Here is a 19,511-nt window from a genome sequence, read left to right as displayed (position 1 = left end):
TTGTATTTCAACTTTATGTTTCCAAGACGCTGCCGTAAGCTACGTTTGGCTGAGTCAGATATTACAAAGCAATTCGTCTCTTACCTTTTGTGCTACGCATCTCTTCCTTTCATTTTGTTAATGCCATAAGAAACTCTAGCGTGATGTATGCAAATTCAAAGAAGAATTGTCAGAATAAAAATTTGAATACAGAAAAAAAAAAGAAGAAGAAGCTATATAATTTCTCACTTGAGGAAATTGAATGTTTTTTTACATTTGTATTACAACATTTCTATTGAAAAAACAGCTTGAAAGTTATTTGTTTTCAGAGCTTAATCACCACCACTAAGATATTTTTATGCACTCGAAATGGGACAGCATTTACTTAAAGAAAAGAAAAAAAACTTTTTTAGATTTTTACTTCAGTTCTGAAACACAAGTTACTATTTTAAACAGAAGTTTTGATGTAATATTATGAACTAGTTAATTATTACACAACCCAAGGGCTTTGAAAATAGGCTAAGACCCTATACTAATTTTTTTTTTTTCAGGAAGTATTTATTAAATTTGGTTGCAATTAGTTTGACACTTCCTACGAGTCAGTGCTAGGGAAGGGTTCACCCGGTTCAAGCTCCTCCTTAGTGCTGTAAAAGTGAAAATTAATTCTGGTTACATGCAGATGTTGCATGTGTTATCCCAATGTTATGATGTTATTTTCTAAAATATTTTTTTCATGAAAAACAAGTATTGTGCAGTCATGTTAAAAGAAACTTATTTTTCAGAAGCTCTATATTTAACCCTTCATAAGATTTTCAGCAGACTACTTATATGCTATATTCTTCATCTTTTTCAGATCTTTCTCTGTTGCATATGCTTAAAAATTTATTATCTGTCGGTGAACCGAATTCAGAATCTCCCAGCGTGAAAAACTGTGTGAAACACACAGAGTCGGATTTAGGTTTGGTGGGGCCCTAAGCTATTGAAGGTAATGGGGCCCTTTAAGTATCAAGATGAACGTAAACACCCTATATACAGAAACAAAGAAACTAGTGATATTTTAGGAAGCAGGCTAGCAAAAGGGGCCCCATTACGTACATCATTGAAGTCTACACAGCACGAGGCACTGTTGCTATTGTAGATTTTATTTCATTTATTATTTTTCTTATATTTTGTGAATATACATGCAATTGTTTCCTTTAGTTTTTGGAGCCCCCAAGAGAGTGGAGCCCTAAGCTATAGCTTGTTTAGCTTATACATAAATCCGACACTGGAAACACAGATGCTGTTACCGAGCTCAGCATGCCCCAGTCCGAGCACGGCCACCAAATATAGCGATCCATTTGCTCATGAAATCAAATTTCGTTCAGTTCCAGACAGTAGTTACAGAGAAATAAAGTACTGCGTACAAGCCAAGTCGAGCAAATATAGCAACCTATATTCCTTAGACCAATGATGGACAAAGTTTTTAAAGAGAGGGCCAAAGAAAAGAAAAGCAAACTTCAAGTGCATCAATCTAATTTATTTAAAGCAACAATAGTACTTTTTACAAAATTCGTCTAATGCTGTTTGTAGACGATCAAAGAAAGCTTGAACAAGACCATTCAATACTTCAAATTTACACGTTTAAAGGAGTATTGTTCAAGACACTTGAACAAGAGTCTCGAATGGTCTTGAAACAACTTTTACACGATCATAGAGATATTGAATCATGCTTTATATACTTGTTGATAGGTGGTAGTCCAAAACAAGTGACTGAAACTATGAAAACAAATGAAAGCGAAACTGCGTACTGATTTGGTTCAGACCTGCACATGAATAACTATAATATTAGCATATCTTTCCTAATTTTCAGCACGCATTTAGAATTTAATAGAATACTGGTATATTAAATCACTTAGAAAATGTCAATTGATTTTGTATCAACCCCCTTCGAATTTCCACAAAGTATTTTGTCCCTTAGGTTAGCTTAAGTAAAAGAGTAGTTAAGTTAAGTTAAAAGTCCTGCTTAGAGTTAAGTCAAAAGTCCTGCTTAGATATAAAATCCCTGTACTAAGCTTTTTAAAAACCTGATTCTTCAAATGGCGTACTGATGGCAGAATCACACTCAAAAAGAAAAATCGAACTGTTTCTCGAAATTATGGTACGAGGCAATGACTGCCATTTGATATTATTTATGCCATAGCATCGAAAACTTTAAAGAAAAGGCTGCAACCACAGGAAACCAAACGAAGCAATGATAATATATTTTTTTCAGCCACTGGACTTACTGTCCATATCTGCATCAGACTTTCTTCACAAACCTATCCCATATTTGGTACTGGTTAAGAATAACCCGTCAAACAAACAGTAATTTTACTGTTAAAATGTGAGTGAGTATGAAAGAGGATTGTTTGAGATAATAATTTCCACTGTCGGAACATGCCTGTATAATGTAGGAAACCAGTATTTTACGTTTAGAAGTTTAATGCTACCAGTATCAAATTATTACAAGGGCTATAGTTGAGTTCAAATGAGTCAATACGATGTCAAGAGTTTGTTGCACTATTCTTATTCTTATGTTTCTTGTACTATCATCTCCGTCTATGACGCGCCTGCTCATGATGGACGTACTCTCGCGTGGATACCTTTCTACGTTCCTGCCCTGACACTGTTAAATAACATTCTCGATTTTAGTGGTTTTTCCCCACTTTCGTATATGTGGCATACGTCTGGATGCGCATTTGTACCTTACGAGAAAGTCCTCGTAAAATTAACTTGCACCATGAAAGCAACTCCTACCTTAAGAAATAACCCCTGAAATATTACGTGTGAATTCCGTAATAAAATAATTGCATGTTTTTTTGTAATAGGATAACATGTAACCTTTCCAGGGTACTTCAGTTTGCGAGCGTATTATCAATCTGTACGCAATTATTTTTTTTTTATTATTATTATTCCAGATTAATAGCAGTACAAAACGTCTTATTAAAGCAAGAGAAGTCAGATATATATTTTTTTTTATTTGATGGACACTTCTTTCTTAATCTACACGCGATATTCTTGTGTATTAAATTCTCAAATTAATACTTATATCTATCAATGCCTCAAAATTTAACAAGAGTTATGGGCATGCAAGAACTGTAACTACATAAATCGTGTATATTATCAACAAAAATATTAACAATATCTTCCAGCCCAGATATTAGCTTTTGTTTATTATTACACATAAGCGCATTTTGAATATCAGATAATTATGAAAAAGAGTAATAGAAAGATATTTATTCAACAACTGCCGCTCTGTCTCACGAAGCCATCATAGTTGTTATGTAATTTCCTGCACTCAATTCGAGCGCTGATTGGCTATAGAATGCTCTTGAATTGGATTGTTTAGAACAGGACCGAAACGAAATCTCTTGAACGAAACTATTGAATTCAAGACAAAAATGACGTCAGTGCTGACGTCTTTTTCATCAAATAGTCTTGAATGGTCTTGTTCAAACTTTTTTGGATCGTCTACAAGCAGCATAATACTATGCCCTATCAATGGTTGAAGTTTCTCATAATCTAGTTCGAACTTGGATGCACTGATTCTGAGAAGTGAAGTTGAATGCTCATTTGTCAATCTGTTTCTAATACAATTCATTAGAAGTAACTCTATTCTTATTTCCATTTTTCAGTTTAGAAATCATGTGGGGCTGAGTAGAACCTTTTGAGGGGTCACGCAGGCCGTAGTTTGACCATCAGTGCCTTAGACGATGGGATTTTTGCCCACCAAATTTCGTTCAGATCTTGCCAGCAGTTACCAAGAAATAAAGTACCATATATCATCCGAGCCGAGCCTGTCCTTGGCTGAGCTATCACCAGTTTTATTGCTTAGACGAAGGGCCACTCACTCATCAAATTCAGTTTAGATCCTGTAAGTATTTGTCCCTTGATGATTTGCAATAAACCGCATGGAAACCGGACTTCAGTTAGAAATTCTAGAGCCAAATGAATCCGTGAGTTTTGAAAGAATCACTCTGTATATATATGTAAGATTTAAATATTTATTTATAAAATAGACATAAAATCGTCAGAACATTTTTGAAAAATCTACCATTTTCAACTTTACTCGTCTAGTAACCTACTTTTTTTTTTTTTTAAGTAGAAAATTCTAGGAGACATCCTCCAAAACAGCATAAAAGCTTAAGTTTTAAATTAAATGTCGATTGGTAGCGATGGTCACTTCGCTAAATCACACGAACGGACATAAAAAAAAAAAAAAAAAAAAAAAATTCTCATCATGTAAGGGTCATGAAATGTTAAAATCCGTCGAAATCTAGCATTCAAATTATTTCACGATCACAATTTTTCAAAATTTGGTATAGTAGACAGTAAAAGTACGTTCTACACAAAGTTTGAACTTAAAGTTTGAACTAATACGCTCATTTATCCTCAAAGTTGAGTTTTTAATAAATCCAACGGTCTACTACACGAATCTTTCTTTACACCGAACATTACACACACCGAGTTTTCCGTACACCGACTTTTCCTGCTCCCCACGGATACACACATACACTTGGAATGAAATTATGAGGAACCGTATGCTTACGCCGGGAACTAAAAAGAAGGTAGATGTTTTTTTTTCCTCAACTTTTAAATGAATTACCAAGCTAGAATCTTCATATCTCAAATGTGCCTTCGGAAAATATAGAAAACATACTTCGGACCCCACCCCCGCCTACCACTTACGGAAGAAACCTTCCCTTTGCTTTGAGAAAATAAATGAATGACCTCGGCTGTGTTGTCAATTTGTCACTCAATCGTTTGGTCTTGGCGAGTGAAAATCGTAGACTACTTAGAATGGCTAACAGAACTGTGCACAGAGAAGCTCTTGAAGTATAGTGTATTCCATCTATACATGTGCAGTTTGTATATAAAGGATGCCGCTTTCTACGTGTGGGGGCTAGTGCCATAAATAAATCATCGTTCGCGGGAACTTGAGGAAAACACCCCCGATAACTAAAGGGCCAACCAGAACCCTCATTTCTAGCATTTGACAACCGCTCGTCAAGTTCACGTGGGGTACTTAGTTGACACAGTTCCAAACGCTGTCCTTTCAGTCAGTGATTAGAAGATTGCTGTTCAACATATATAGTTTTCTTATACATATATATTATACTCGATTATAGCAAAATATGGAGGCCTGACATCTGTTTCACATTACTGCTAGTATTGGGAGAGAGAGTAAAAGACACGAGACACAGTGGGTGCTGCGACATTGCTACCCCGCAAATGCGGTCAAAAGAGTGATAGGGGGAGGAAGAGATATTGTTGTAAAATGCAGCAGGGAAAGTTCAAATAATTTGCCGAACTGCCCATGTATAGAAGTAATACACTTTAATTCAATGTGACGACCTTGTTTGTATCCAACCATTGAAGGATATCGGCCACAGCAACTTGTCGCTCCTCTTTCGGGGAGGTACGGGAAAACACACATCGACATCAGCGCCAACAAGGGCACACTTGAAATAGAAAAGCTCTACTACTGCTTACCTTATATATACTGGGCTCGAAATTTCAGACATTCTTTCTCGAACATATCTAATTTATACAAATGCCTATTGCCAAACTAAAATATATTGGTTGCCAATGGCAACAGAAAATTTCGCACCATATATATAATACCAGTTATACGGAATCCCTACGATCCTTTGGGGAATCCCACGCACACATCTTGCGGACGTTTGAAATATACATTTTTCAATCGATCAGGTATATCTTCGAGTGTCATGTTTTAAACCGCACTCTTTACGTTGTGTTGTTTTTGAATTAAAGCCCTCTGAAGTTTATTTTCCCACGTTTTCGCCACCTTATATTGCCGAAACTATCCCTCACTGACCAAAATTCCACGGGACTTTTTTTGCTGGTTTCGGTATCGGGAATCAACTCCCGAAGTTTGTTCAAATAGTTTCTTACCATCATGTATTTCTCTAATGTGTTTCCCATTATAGGCACGTTTTCTATAAGCGTGGTCCCGCATTCAATCTAAGGAAGGTATTTACCTCGGATGCAAACCAGGATAGTGGTTCGAATCCCTCTTTAAGAAATATGTTCAACCTCATTAGATGTCAATGTTGAAAAGGAATTTAAACTCCAATAATTGAAGTTTTATTAAACTCATTATAGATCAATCAATTATTAATAATGATCAATATTTGTTTGATATGATTTTAAGAAAACAGTGCAAGTGTAATTTCGTAATAATAGCCTCCAAATATCAAGCCTGAATTTCATGTCTTCGACTACACTTGCAGATGACGACTAGTTAATGCTATGTATTTTGATCCTTTCCTTGGGATTTGATTCAATGTGCAAAGCACAATCCTCATTACTCGACACGCCGTACGCATGAAACGTGAAACAAGCCAAGCAGAGAAATCTGCTACTACTATCCAAGTAAGACACAGACTTGGTGATAACTGCTTTCTTGAAGGCGAGATAACTTCGTGGGGACCTGTCTTTATTGCAAGGGTTGATCTTACATGATGATCTATGCACCCGATAACTGCGCTGGATTGAAATTCCTTATCTTTGTTTCGAAGCCCAAGCTAATCGTAGGTCTTGTCAATCATAACCTAGCTATTGTACTGCACAAGGACTTAAAACTCAAAAACTTAAATCTCTCTCACATTTCTCAAAACATGTAATTATGTCTTCTATAATACAGGAAATCATGTCAGTGGAGTGTGGGTGTTTTAAATTTTGTGGTACTATTACTAATTATATTACAATGCGGAGACTTAACTGTTTTAGTGCTGCTTTGTTGCAGGCTTTATTAAGAGGGTTTGACATTATTTTTGATGCACTATTAAATAGCATTAATAATAACAATACATAAAAAACATGTTCTCATTTACTGCGTAAAAAGTCAACAAATGAGCCATGTTTTTCTCAACCTAATGACAAGAAGGGAAAATAAACGGATTATATCAAAGGTCATATCACAGGCGACATTCACTCCTTCAGAAAAGAAATGAACATCAAATTCCCATGTGCTCAACAGCTTGTTGTTATTATATAGACTTTCATCAAAACACGAAGGGACGCAAATGTTCCAAAAATCCAACGGTATATCAACTCGTAATACAATTTCGTGTGAAAATAAAAGAAGAAAAATTCCCGTTGAAGAAAAAATTTGCTACCATCAGAAAGTCTATTTCACATTGAAGTTTCTTTCAACTAACGGCGTATCACAAGGATTAGATAATATTCTTGTATCTAATGCATTTTCTCGTCTACTATAATGAAATTCAGAAATTCTTTATTACGTACTTTGTACTTATAACGTGACTTCTGCCTTTATTGAAAAATTCTACAGAAAATATTGCTTACTGACAAAGAGTTCTGAAATTCGCTGATCCGTTAAAGTTTTATAAAGCATTTTTAATATAAATACTTAATACTTAATAAAAGATACGGGCCATTGCACTTAACTTTTTTGCTCTCATTTCATATATTAGATTATATTATTCTACAATTCTTATGGAAACGTATTTATGGTGGATGGGGACGTCAGTAGCTAGATTATATGTCCACGTCACCAGAGGTAAAAGTGGATATGAAAAGTAGGGGGACGCATGACGTCACGCCGTCTCCCGTGAACATCTTCACCCATTGTATTTTTTTAAGAGGTGGAGAGATGCCATAAATATTTTTTAGAAGTGAGGGGACGACATCCTCCCGCGTTCCCCTTCACTTTTATCCCTGCCTGTCACGATATATACGCCAACTTACGCACGGACTGCCCGACACACAAGTTTAAAATGAACGTATTCAAATATAAAAATGAATAAAATCCGCTGCTAAAAAGAAAACAAAAAAAGTTAAAATAATAAATATAGGAGATAAAACATAGAACAATAACAATAAAAAGGGAAAAATAACAATAAAAGGTAAGAGAAAATTAAAAGTGCAGTAGCGATCCGATACACGGGTAGATTAAAATGCTCAGAGAACGTGAGCTAGGTCTCTGGCATAATAGCCACGAAAGAGAGAGCGTGTTCAATACAGGGTGGCCCCAAAGTAGGCATATACCCCTCCGTTGATCTAGTATAACATTCTATTTTATGGATTTATTTGCTTCGTCTCTTCCGAGCTTAAGATGTAGGTAAAATCATATTAAGAACAAATAATACAGAAACTAAGTGTACCTCACGGATAACAATAACAAATAGAGATGCAAAAAAGCCGGCTTTTTTGAATCGATGGTTTTTTTCACATAAAAAGCCGGCTTTTTTGGGAAAAAAACGAGAATTTTGGAAATTTTGGCTTTTTTCAACTTCATGATTTTTCTATCTAAATAGCTTTCTTATAGTATATTCTATAGTTAGATAAGAATTTCATGACCTGAATGTGATATTTCGCTCTGAAATTCACCATCAAGATGGATGGAGCACATGTTTTACGAATTAAAGCTAACATGAAGAATGTAGTATTTGAGGGTAATTTTAGAGGCTATTTAACTTTATTTTAACTTTTGAGTTATCGACATTTTTTTTCTTCAGTTTGTCATCCGTGTTTCATTTCTAAGAGCTTTTAGTACTCTAGCTTCTAGCGCAAAAGTTAAACTTGCCCGTTTTCCTATTTATCCGTCAAAGCGTACGTTTTTCAATATATCCGTCAAACCGTACTTCCACATATCTGTTATACTGTAGCTGTGAAGTGATTTAGCAATAATTTTTCGGACACAACCTTGAATACCAACTTATACAAATAATCAGTAGCAGATTTAGAAAAGTACTTTAGGAGGGGTTTTTCTGATTGTTTCGTTTCCTAAAAAGTCCTAATTTTATTTGGGAAGTGCTTGAAGTTTATGAGTACAGGCATAACTAATATTTCGTTTCGTTTATATGTTTAGCAATAATCTTCCGGATACAACTTTAAAAATCATTTTATACTGAGAATCAGTGGCGGATTTAGAAAAGTATTTTTGGAAGGGTTTCTTACTAATGTTTAGTTTTTTTAAACATTCGTAATTTTTATTTGACGGGAGCTTAAAGTTTATGAGTAAAGGCATAAATAATAGATATTTCGTTTGTTGCAGACATTCCGTAACTTTGGGGAACGGGCTTCAGTCCGAAAGACCGCCCCCCTAACCTTCGCAAAACCGTCACTGCTGGTAATTAGTAATAATAACTATTTAAAAACAATAAGAAAGGAAGTCGGCCAACTCACAGTATACGCACTATTTCTACATTCACAGATGGAACAAAGAAAAGCTTTGTCAGAATGGTCGAATGCTGGTTGAATCCCGGACTTCCCGATAGAAACTCAAAAGCTAATCACTCAGTCATGTTTGTTGTGCAGTTGTATTTAGCTTAACTTAAATATATTCCGTAGTCTTTTTTTTTTTTTTTTTGGGAGGGGGGAGTTCCGTAATGATATGTTGAATCCCTCTTGTTAAAAATTCAGAAAACTTGAGAATTGGGTAAACTGTGATGGTGGTTCTATAAAACTTAACTGTAGAATTTCAAGAATATACAGAACCAAAAGCTCTAGATGTGCAGCCTTTAAGTGTATCATATAAATCTAAGTATTTCTCTTATGTTTTATTTTAATTTTATTTTGTTTCAAAAAGAGGGTATGGAATATTTTGAAGTAAAAATACTACATACTATTTTGCTAGTTATTTGTGTTCTTTAAAAAGAAGTGTTTACTTTTAGGGTTGGCTGGTTTACACCAACTTTTTTTTTTTTAATAACTGGTTTAAACCACAAAAATAAAAAGAATGAAAAATGCGAATCGTGTGAACTTCATGGTATCAAACCACCTGCAATAGTTTTATTTCCCTTTCACCTTTTAATCAAGGTGTCCCATGTTCAATTCTCGGTCGACCCACAAACCTTCTTTCATGCGTAACCCAAGTAGCGGTTCGGATGTCAGTTTAAGCGAAAGTCTTCTCCTTGATAACCTCGGTATTTCGTAAGGATGTTAAGCCTAAATATACGAAACAAACCAAATTGTATATTTCTGCATGCCTAAATGCGTGTTGTTTTATAAAGAAGCCAATATTGCTTAAATATATTGATAGAAATTGGCAAAATTTATCGATTGCCTACGTAGCTTCCAACATTAGCTTGGATTGGACTTTCAATGATATCTACGTACCGGTACTAAATTTGTAATTTAATACCTCAGTTTTAGCATACTGATTATGGTACGTTGACCTTTAAATTTTACATGCAAAGCAATAACAGGATTTTCCCGTTATTGTCTTACATTTCAAGTAATGACGGGATTTTCCCAATGGCTAGGGCGGGAGATTCTCAACTTAAGAAATTTACTGACCGCACGTCTTTAAGCTTATGGGAGTTCTTCCGGCATAACCTCGCTGTTGCATAATAACATCAAGGCGAAACAAACTTATTTCTGTGAATATGTAATATAAATACATAAAGCAAAAAATCTAAGTTAAAAATCCTGGTTTAAACCAAAAAAGCCTAGTTTAAACATCCCCCAAAAAACGGGTTTTTGGCATTTTCAAAAACAACCACGGTTCTTGCCAACTCTGCTTACTTTTGTATATAGGAGGTTAAAAAATTCTTATTATATACATTGGTTAATCCTGTGGAATTCATAATGCAAAGAATGTTGAAGAAAAATTGTTTGAAATATTTTTTCGAAATTCATAGTTTATTTTCGATGTTTTATATTATTATCAGCATCAACCACTAATTAAATGATTTTTTGTGTTATAGAGAACCGATACAAAGTCTGTTTTATCAATTTAAAGCAGTATTTTGAAAAAAGCCCAAAATTTCCCAAGCAAAAAAGCAAAGCAGAAAAAACCGAGTTTTTTTCCAAAAAAGCCGGTTTTTTTCCGAGCCCTTGCATCTCTAATAACAAATGATATAAAATGCAGTGACTTGATCAGTACATTACTGTATACCTACTTTTGGGCCACCCTGTATAACTAACGTTATCTGCCAATACACAGTCCAGTCTACGAGTTAATCCGTGACGTTCTCTGAGATCTGAGTATTCAGGACATTCAACAAGAATGTGCTGAATACTCAGAGGGACAAGACACTCGTCACAATACAGATGGTCCAAACCATGCAGCAAATAATTGTGCATCAGATGAGAGTGTCCGAAACGTATTTATGAAATACGAACAAAATTTTACTAATAGAGGCTTTCGGAAAACGTCCAAAGGAAATTTACCTACCAGAAGTAAACTACTCCGTGTGAATTGTTTCATAATTAATTAATTTGGCAAATCTAGGAAATCGTGTGAATTGGTTTTTGAGCAAATCGTCCAGAAAGAACTCATTGCCAACAGTAAACTACAGGTGTTGCACTCTTCTCAGAGAAATGATATACCATATTATAGGGTTGGTAATTAAATATTGACTCATCAAAAATAAAGAAAATAATTTGAACAGTTTTCTAGAAAATAGTATTTTTTATTCTCACCCGCTAGTAAACTACCATTATTTTTGAAACTAAGAAGAAAATTCGAAACCCCCACCCATGGACAATCTTCTGTATAGACCGTACGTTTAAAATTTGATCCAGATACATTTAACGATATGAACTTTAGGAAAGTGTATACGCCGGGACCAGGGGCGTCATTTAGGGTGGACAGGAGGGGGCAATGCGCCCCAAGAGTTTGAGGAATGCATATACTTTAATCGATTGTCTACTAATATACTAGTACAAAACGTAAAAATCTCATATCGGTAATGTTCTTGCTCCCCTCAAGCAAAGTCTGAAATGACGCCCCTGGCCGGGACGAACAAAGAGACCTGGAAAATTTACTTATTCAGTACGTAGGGCCCATAAAACGTGTATATCCATTGAAATTTCAAAATTTGATTACATTTTGGTACGATTACTATCTCCTATCGTTGATAGAAAGTAAAAAAGGTATCTTGTGTTTAAAGTTCCATGGTAACGTTCGCAACGTGTTTGTAACAGAACGTGGTGGTTACTTCCATATTTGTGTCGGCATGACTTTTAGAAGTATAATATCACTAATCCCAAGTACTAAATACAGTGAAACCTGTCTTTAGCGGAATCGAGCGGGACCTGCAAAAATTTCCGTTAAAGTCAGGTTTCCGCTTAGTGGAGGTAGACTTTTCCTTTCTTTAAAAAAAATGCATGCTTATAAAGGGGCATACTGAGAAAATATATTGCTGTACCTACATTGTTCGATTACAGTACTTCTTTCTTCTACGAATAAGTACACAAAAAAAATTAAAATGAATACAAAATATGCTATGCACACTTTTCCTTTATTTTTCTAATAGCCAAGCAGGGTTCTCTGTGTACATTGCTGCTTGGCTGCTTGACTTTCCGCATACACTTTACCTGAGAAATTATACTAAGTGAATCAGAATCATTTTTTCGTAAGGCAAATTTTTGCAGTTCCTTTAAACTTCTGAGAGAATCTTGATATGTATTTATTCTACACTCTTCTTGGAACTCGGTATCGTATTCCTCTTCTTCCTCTATCTCGTTTTCTTCTTTCCGACATTCCGTATGATTCTTGATTAAGTTGCGGGGATTAAGGACAATTTGTGGGGGTGAATATGAGTAGTGGTTGGGGAAGGTCAACACTGTCCAGGAATATTTAACAAAAGAACGAACATTTTATCGCAGACAGTGTAATGCAATGTATATGTCTCACAGAATGTCTAAACATCTTTTAAACGCTGCAGTCCGGAACTCAGAATTTTCCGTTAAATGTTTATTTTTCTTTCCGTTGTCCGCGTAACACAGTTTCCGCTTAATGAAGGGAGTTTTACACGTTTTGTTTTCCAAAATTCATGGGGCCGTGAAATATTTCCGTTTAAGACAGTTTTCCGTTTAATAAAGGGTCCGTTGAAGACAGGTTTTACTGTACATGGCTTGTGTTACATACCTAACTTAAAAAAAAAAAAAAACTTAAAGGAGAACTGAATTAATTTCATCATCACATTTTTGGTAAGTACATATTAGAATACCAAAAAAAAAAAAAAAAAATGGAATTCTAGTACGTGCTCCTTCCTTGGACAAGTGTGAAAAGCGCGTGATCCCAGGTTCGATCATTGGTGAATTTAAAGTTCTCTGATAAGAACTCGAGTCGCTGTTCCGATCTTGCTTTCATGAGTGTAATTTTCGTCTCATATAGCCACGGTAATTTAAAAAAAGTGAGACAAAACTCCAAACTGCCAACTAGATTCGTGTATTGTATTTATAGAAAAAATAAACAATTTACATGATAATATAGCACATATAATACAAATTTTCAAGATTGGTTTGTGTCGTAAAAGGAATGCTTTGAAAGAAATCGTAAGAGAAAATTACATTGTTTTGTAATGTCTCTTAACAATATAACGCTTGAAGTTAAAAAAAAATAAATAACCGTTAGAAAAACTGCAATCTGAATTACGTCACTCAATATTTTCATACATTTATTGTAAGACGTAATTAACCAATTTAATTACATGACATGCAGTTATTTTTCCATTTAATTAAATTTGTTTATCACGTTATTGCATTTGACAAATGATTTGATTTTTTCCCTTGTTTCACACTATTCGTTTGCACTGTACTTTTTTTCTCATTTTCTTGTGAGATGTAGTTTAATCCAGTAGGCAGGTTTAATTACAGAAACCCTATAATTCCTAGAACAAAATGGCTGTCTATATAAGTATAGAAGTAAGTCCATTCTATTTCTATTGGTTGTAAATCGTTGCAGGGGACTATGTAGTTCCTTTCCATGAAATATTCAAGAACACCTCTAGCCCAAGAGTATTCCACTTTATACATACTACAGTAAAAGAAAGTTAACAAAGAGCCGCCTTCTTATTTTAGTCTGCGACAATCGGCTAAGTATTTATAATTGCTTATAGCATGTTTTTGCATTGCTGTGTGATCTGAAAATTTTGAGACGGCAGAAACAGAACGAGGCTCAAGGAAGGATGTCTTTGTTTGAGCAACCATGCTGATCAGAGTTAGGATTTATAGATGCACACTTTTTTTCTTCTACCAAAATATAAAATAAAAGAATACCCGAAGTGTCGAATGTGAGCTACCTGGAAACCCTGCAAATCGCTTGCTGTAAGCTTGCTATTCAAGTCGGCCAAGCTTGCATCAAGCTTGATTGGAAAACGTGCAAGCATGTCGCAAGCTGGATTCCAGTAAATTATACATATTTCGGATATCACGAGGCGCATCCAGAAAGAACTTTTCCAAAGACCTTGAAGAAACAAAACAAAATTGGAAAAATTTATTGTCAGATACAGGATGCGTTGCGTTTAGCTATTTCTCAACATGTTCACTACCGGAATTCAGATATTTGTCATACAGTGGGACCAACTTGTCTATACTCAGGGGTGCCCACAAAGGGGGGCTGTGACGCAAACTGCGTCATTGAAATATTTGGGGGGGTTAAAAATCTATATAAATATCTTTGAGGGGGTGTAAAAATTAATCGAAAAGATTTTTTTCCATGGAAGAACACCTACCGATAGACAATTCGAGGGGTGCGTCATAGACATAACGGGGGTGGGCACCACTGCTATACTTGTGTCATAGAACTCGGCCGCCTGAGATTGGAACCACTGCTTGACAACCCCCTCCGCCTCTCTGTCATCATGAAAATGCTGATGTTAACCTGACAGGAATCTATTGAGGTATAAGAACAGATGCTGGCTTGCTTTGTGTTCTGGAGTCAGTTGTTTCAGGACCCACCTGGAACACAACTTTTTGAACAACAGGCGCTCCGTAACAATGGTGTGCAATAAGGAGCGGGAACTGATCGCTGAGTTCCCGTATTGTGAAGCGACAATCCTGCATGATACGTTCCCGAACAAGGTCCAAAAGATCGTCTGTGATGACAGTTGGCCTTCCACTGCACTCCTCATCGTGCACATTTTGGCGTCCTGCTGCAAATTTTGTACACCAGCAACGCACCATCTGTTTGCTCATGACGTTAGGGCCATAGACCTGACATAACTGATGATGGATTTCAATCGGTACTATGGATGGTGCATTCAAAAACTTTATCACTGCTTGCACTTCACACGCGGCAGGAGCTGGAATAGGAACGTCCGTCTTCAACCACTGCCACGACGCTACTGGTAAGAGCCGTAGACTGATTATTATAGTAATCACTCTACAAATAATCACTCTACGATGAGAGCACTAGGGAAGTTCCATTGCCGCATGCTCTATGCTAGGACCTTACTCTCTCACGTGTACACAGTCGCTTCACGTAATATAGAGTTTCCTAGCTATGGGACACTTGGGAAAGTTATTTTCTGGGTACGATTTGTACTTACAGACACACTATGAAATGAAATTTTTTATTTTGTTTAGAAGCTATAGGAGACAGACGAGTAATGAAATTAGATTGTGGGGAAACACAATACTTGGATCGAACCAGGGACCCCTCGCACCAGAGAAGAGTGCTCTCCATTGAGCCATTATGCCTCCTATATAGACGTATTAGCCATAAAAAAGAAATAAATAAAACTTTTGTGTACAAAGAATGAAAGAATTCAAATCACGATAACCAAATACCACTAGTGGCGTACACTTAATTTCATCAAGAGGTGGGGAGAGTTTCGCACTCTCAAACTCAGATCGTTTCAGAAATCTCGACACTTTTGTATATATGTATCTTAATATGGCAAATGTTTATTCCTCTATAATATTAGTTGAAGCTGAGAGTTAAAACCTGAAACCTTCCGTCCTTTGTAATTCACTGCTCGTACGAAACTGAAATCATTTAGTGCAGTAGTTCTCAAAGTGGGGTCCGTGGGACTTAGCCAGGGGGTCCGCGGCGCCCCAAAATAGAGATCTGTTGTAATAAAATGAAACACAGCTGTTACGCAAGAAGTATTTTTTCAGTTACTGAAAAGAAAACAATTAGAAATTATACCTACGTTTGTAAATTTAAATGTTTTCCTATTTTACTAAATTTCTGCCTTGCATTTGGTCAACCGTTATATAGGACCACTTCAAGTGAGAGAAATTTCTTTTTTAGGGCACTTTTTCAAAAACAGTTGTACATTAACTGTACGACGCCTCGAAATTTGATGCATTTCATCTTCAAGTGGCGAAAAGCTTCCACCACTACCACCAATCCCATATATAAATGGGATTTCTAAAACACTATGGGAAACCCCTCCCAAAATATGTTCCTAGATATGCCACTGCGAATAACTCTTGACTCAAATTGGTTTGTGTGTGCGTTGTGAGTACAAAAAATTGTCTAAAAGGGCATCGCAACATTTGATGCCTTTCCCTACCATTTATTTATGTGAGCAGACCTTTTCTGCTCTAAGCAGTATTAAAACCTTAAAGCGAAATCGTCTGAATGTGGAATCGGACCTAAGATTAATGGTGACAAAAATTATTCCAGATTTCAATGCAATTATGGAAAAACACAAAGAATTTCGTTCATCACATTAGTGACCCCACATTTGAGAACGTTGTTTATCAAGTAAATTTCCTTTTTTAAAAAAAAAAAATGATTTTCAGTCTTCAAATTACGGTATTTTCAACTGAAATTTCGTTCACTAGGAAACAATCATGTATCTTTAGAGTAAATTACTTATTGCATTATTTTTCTTGATCTTTTTCTTGACAGTGATAATTCTAATTAGTATACTTTTAATGCCATGTGAAACTTCAGATAACATTGCAAGGGGGTCCGCAGATCGCTTCCCAAATAAACAGGGGGTCCGCAGATCACTTCCTGAATGAACACGGGGTCCGCGTTATCGGAAAGTTTGAGAACCACTGATTTAGTGTATTCCCAATCATGGAGATTACGTGCCAGCACCTCGGATATGAAGTCATAACTTGAATAAACCTTGTCGTCCCCCGCAAGGATCATCCATATTCTGTGGTCGACCATTTCTCTTCCTCGAGATCCAAAGAGGAGTCCCTGACAACGCTTCTGTTCGCAGATTCTATGATGAACAGCGTTTTATGATGTTACTTTAACCTTTTACTAATTCAACTACGTGCATCATATCTAATTATTGTCAGCCACCTTCAGCTTCTCAGAAAGAACTCCTTTCGCCGATTAATCTTACAAAGCACTCTACTTGTTTGCGGTAATTCTTTTATGAATCACGCCAGGAGATGCGCTTTCATACAGTCATGACTTGAAGACGGATACTAAAAATTGCTGAAAGAAAGAAAGAAAAAGTGTTTACTGATGATAGCACCACTCCTTCCTCCCACGAATATTCCGTAGGTTGGATAACATCATGCATTTAGCCCCGAGCTCTTGCTGCTTTTTCAAGGTCCCTCAAGGACGACCGCAGACAATCGAGTCTCGCCCAGGTCCCCCCCCAAAAAGAGCTACTAACGTTCCCCTCGCCCAAGGCCTTCTTCCCACGAGCAGAAGAACAAGGTGACGTCATTAAGTCATGACCCTCTCGTTACCACCTATCATTTCCAGGTTCATTTGTCATATGTTCCTCGTCATTATTCTGTACTTTCGGGACTTTTACCTTTTAAAACTTACCAGAGTGGGACAACAATGTTTAAAATAATGACAATGAACAAGTGGAAAAAATTTTCGAATTGACGGAACCGAAGCCTAAATTATGTTCTTTTTCTGTTAGATGCATACAATTGAGACATAATGATGTGCAAACATTTAAATAAATTACATATTGTTTCTTTACATTGAAAGTTTGAAGAAGAGGATATACATAAAAGGCAAGTGTAAATACATAGGAAGAACATTCATACGTAATCATTACATGCAACCATATTATCAATGCCTAAATCAATATTTGCAACTATACGGGTCTGCTTTACAACATTATTAAAATGGTAATAAATGTTTAAACTCAAGGAAAATGTGCAAAAACAGTCCCTGACCTTGATTCCAGTGCACAATGCTACATTTGGCGATCAATGAAGGATTTCTTATGTTCACTAACGATATCAAAAATTAATTTTAGAAGATTTTATACCTTAAATGCCTAGAAGCCTTATAGTAGAGACCTGCATGCGCCTGGCCGACTCTGTTATTTCTTAGGGCCGGGCCGGGCTTGGGCGGGCCGGCACTGATTTCTCTTTAGGTCGGGCCGAGCTGGGGCCGATTAATTGATCTTTAATAATTATTGATTTTTGTTAAACTATAATTAGCATAAAGGCAAATGTTGAAGAAGTATGCCCGTGAAAAATGTTACAAAATGAAACTTTTAAAATTTATCGGGCCCGGGCCGGGCTTGGGCCAAGAATTTTAAAAAAACTTATCGGGTCGGGCCGGGTTCGGGCCGAAAATCTCCAAAACTTTTTTTTTTTTTTTTTTTTTTTTTTTTTTAGCACGAAATCTATTGAAAACTTTAAAGCATAAGTTTTAGTGTAGATTTTGAAATATGAAATAGAAGATAGCTTCAGAATAAAAGTTACAGAGCTACATCAGGGCTAGGATTTTTAGGGGCATAAATAAACAGGAAGGGGAAAAGATGTTAAAAAGGATAAAGGGGATGCTATTTCTAACAACCTTTCTGATAACTGCCATTATTCTAATTGAAAACAATATAAATTCTACACGTACTTCTTTATAATATGTATTTATATTTGGAGATAAAACGTCTTTGTAAATATTAAAGCTCGGTGGCTCAGTGGTAGAGTGTTCACCTCTGGTGCATGGGGTCGCTGGTTCGATTCCAGCTCGTGCCAAGTGAACTTTATAGTAGACAAACACTGTGTTCGTGGGTTTTCTCTGGGTTCTCCCGTTTCCTGTCACTTTTCTCCTTAAATTACTTCATTCTACTATTTCATTCATTACCCATCATCACCGTCTCCTTTAGCCTAACCGGCATAAGAGTGGGACGTAAAACCGAAAGATTTCATTTCATTCTAAACTTTAGCTCAGAAACATGTCAATCGTATGTTATTTCGACCTTACGCCACTGTCCTGAAATAATTTGTGTTTCAATCATGCACCCCTTCAGAAAAGATATCTGCTTAATATGTACTGCTATTAAGTACACTATTATTGTTCCTATGTCTGCCAGTTTATATGTATGAAGTAGATATAATGAAAACTGCGTAGGACTGAAACAGCATAGGGTCGAAACGGCATGCGATCTAAATGCAATTGACATGGACGAGACGATGCACTTTGAAGGTACCTAAATGTCGAGTACTATGACCATTACGTATGTACCGTATTTCGTTTAAATAATAACAAATTTTTCAAATGATTAAAAATTCGACTTTTTTCAAGAGGCGATATTTCAGAAAAAGTATTCATATAAGTATCACATGCGATTACTTAGGTACCTTGCAATAGGCGTAAAGAATATAATGCTTTTTACACGAAGTCGATATCTTCAGAGATATGAAGAAAATGGCTCGAGTTGAGAACACTGCTTAAGATGATGTATTGGAACGAAATATTGACTTTTCTGTTGTTACTCGTTGCTTTTATGACATTGAAAACAACTCAACTTTACTATAACTTGCTCAAATAAAAGCTAAGACGATAAGAGTTGAAAGAAGTTTCGAGATAAACAGTGTGTGTGTATGTGTGTGATGGCTGGGTG

The sequence above is a fragment of the Thermobia domestica genome, chromosome 9 (genome assembly GCF_964235325.1).
Source record: "Thermobia domestica chromosome 9, izTheDome1.hap1.1, whole genome shotgun sequence".
Classification (NCBI taxonomy): Eukaryota; Metazoa; Arthropoda; class Insecta; order Zygentoma; family Lepismatidae; genus Thermobia; species Thermobia domestica.
Note: the sequence above shows the minus strand (reverse complement) of the source record.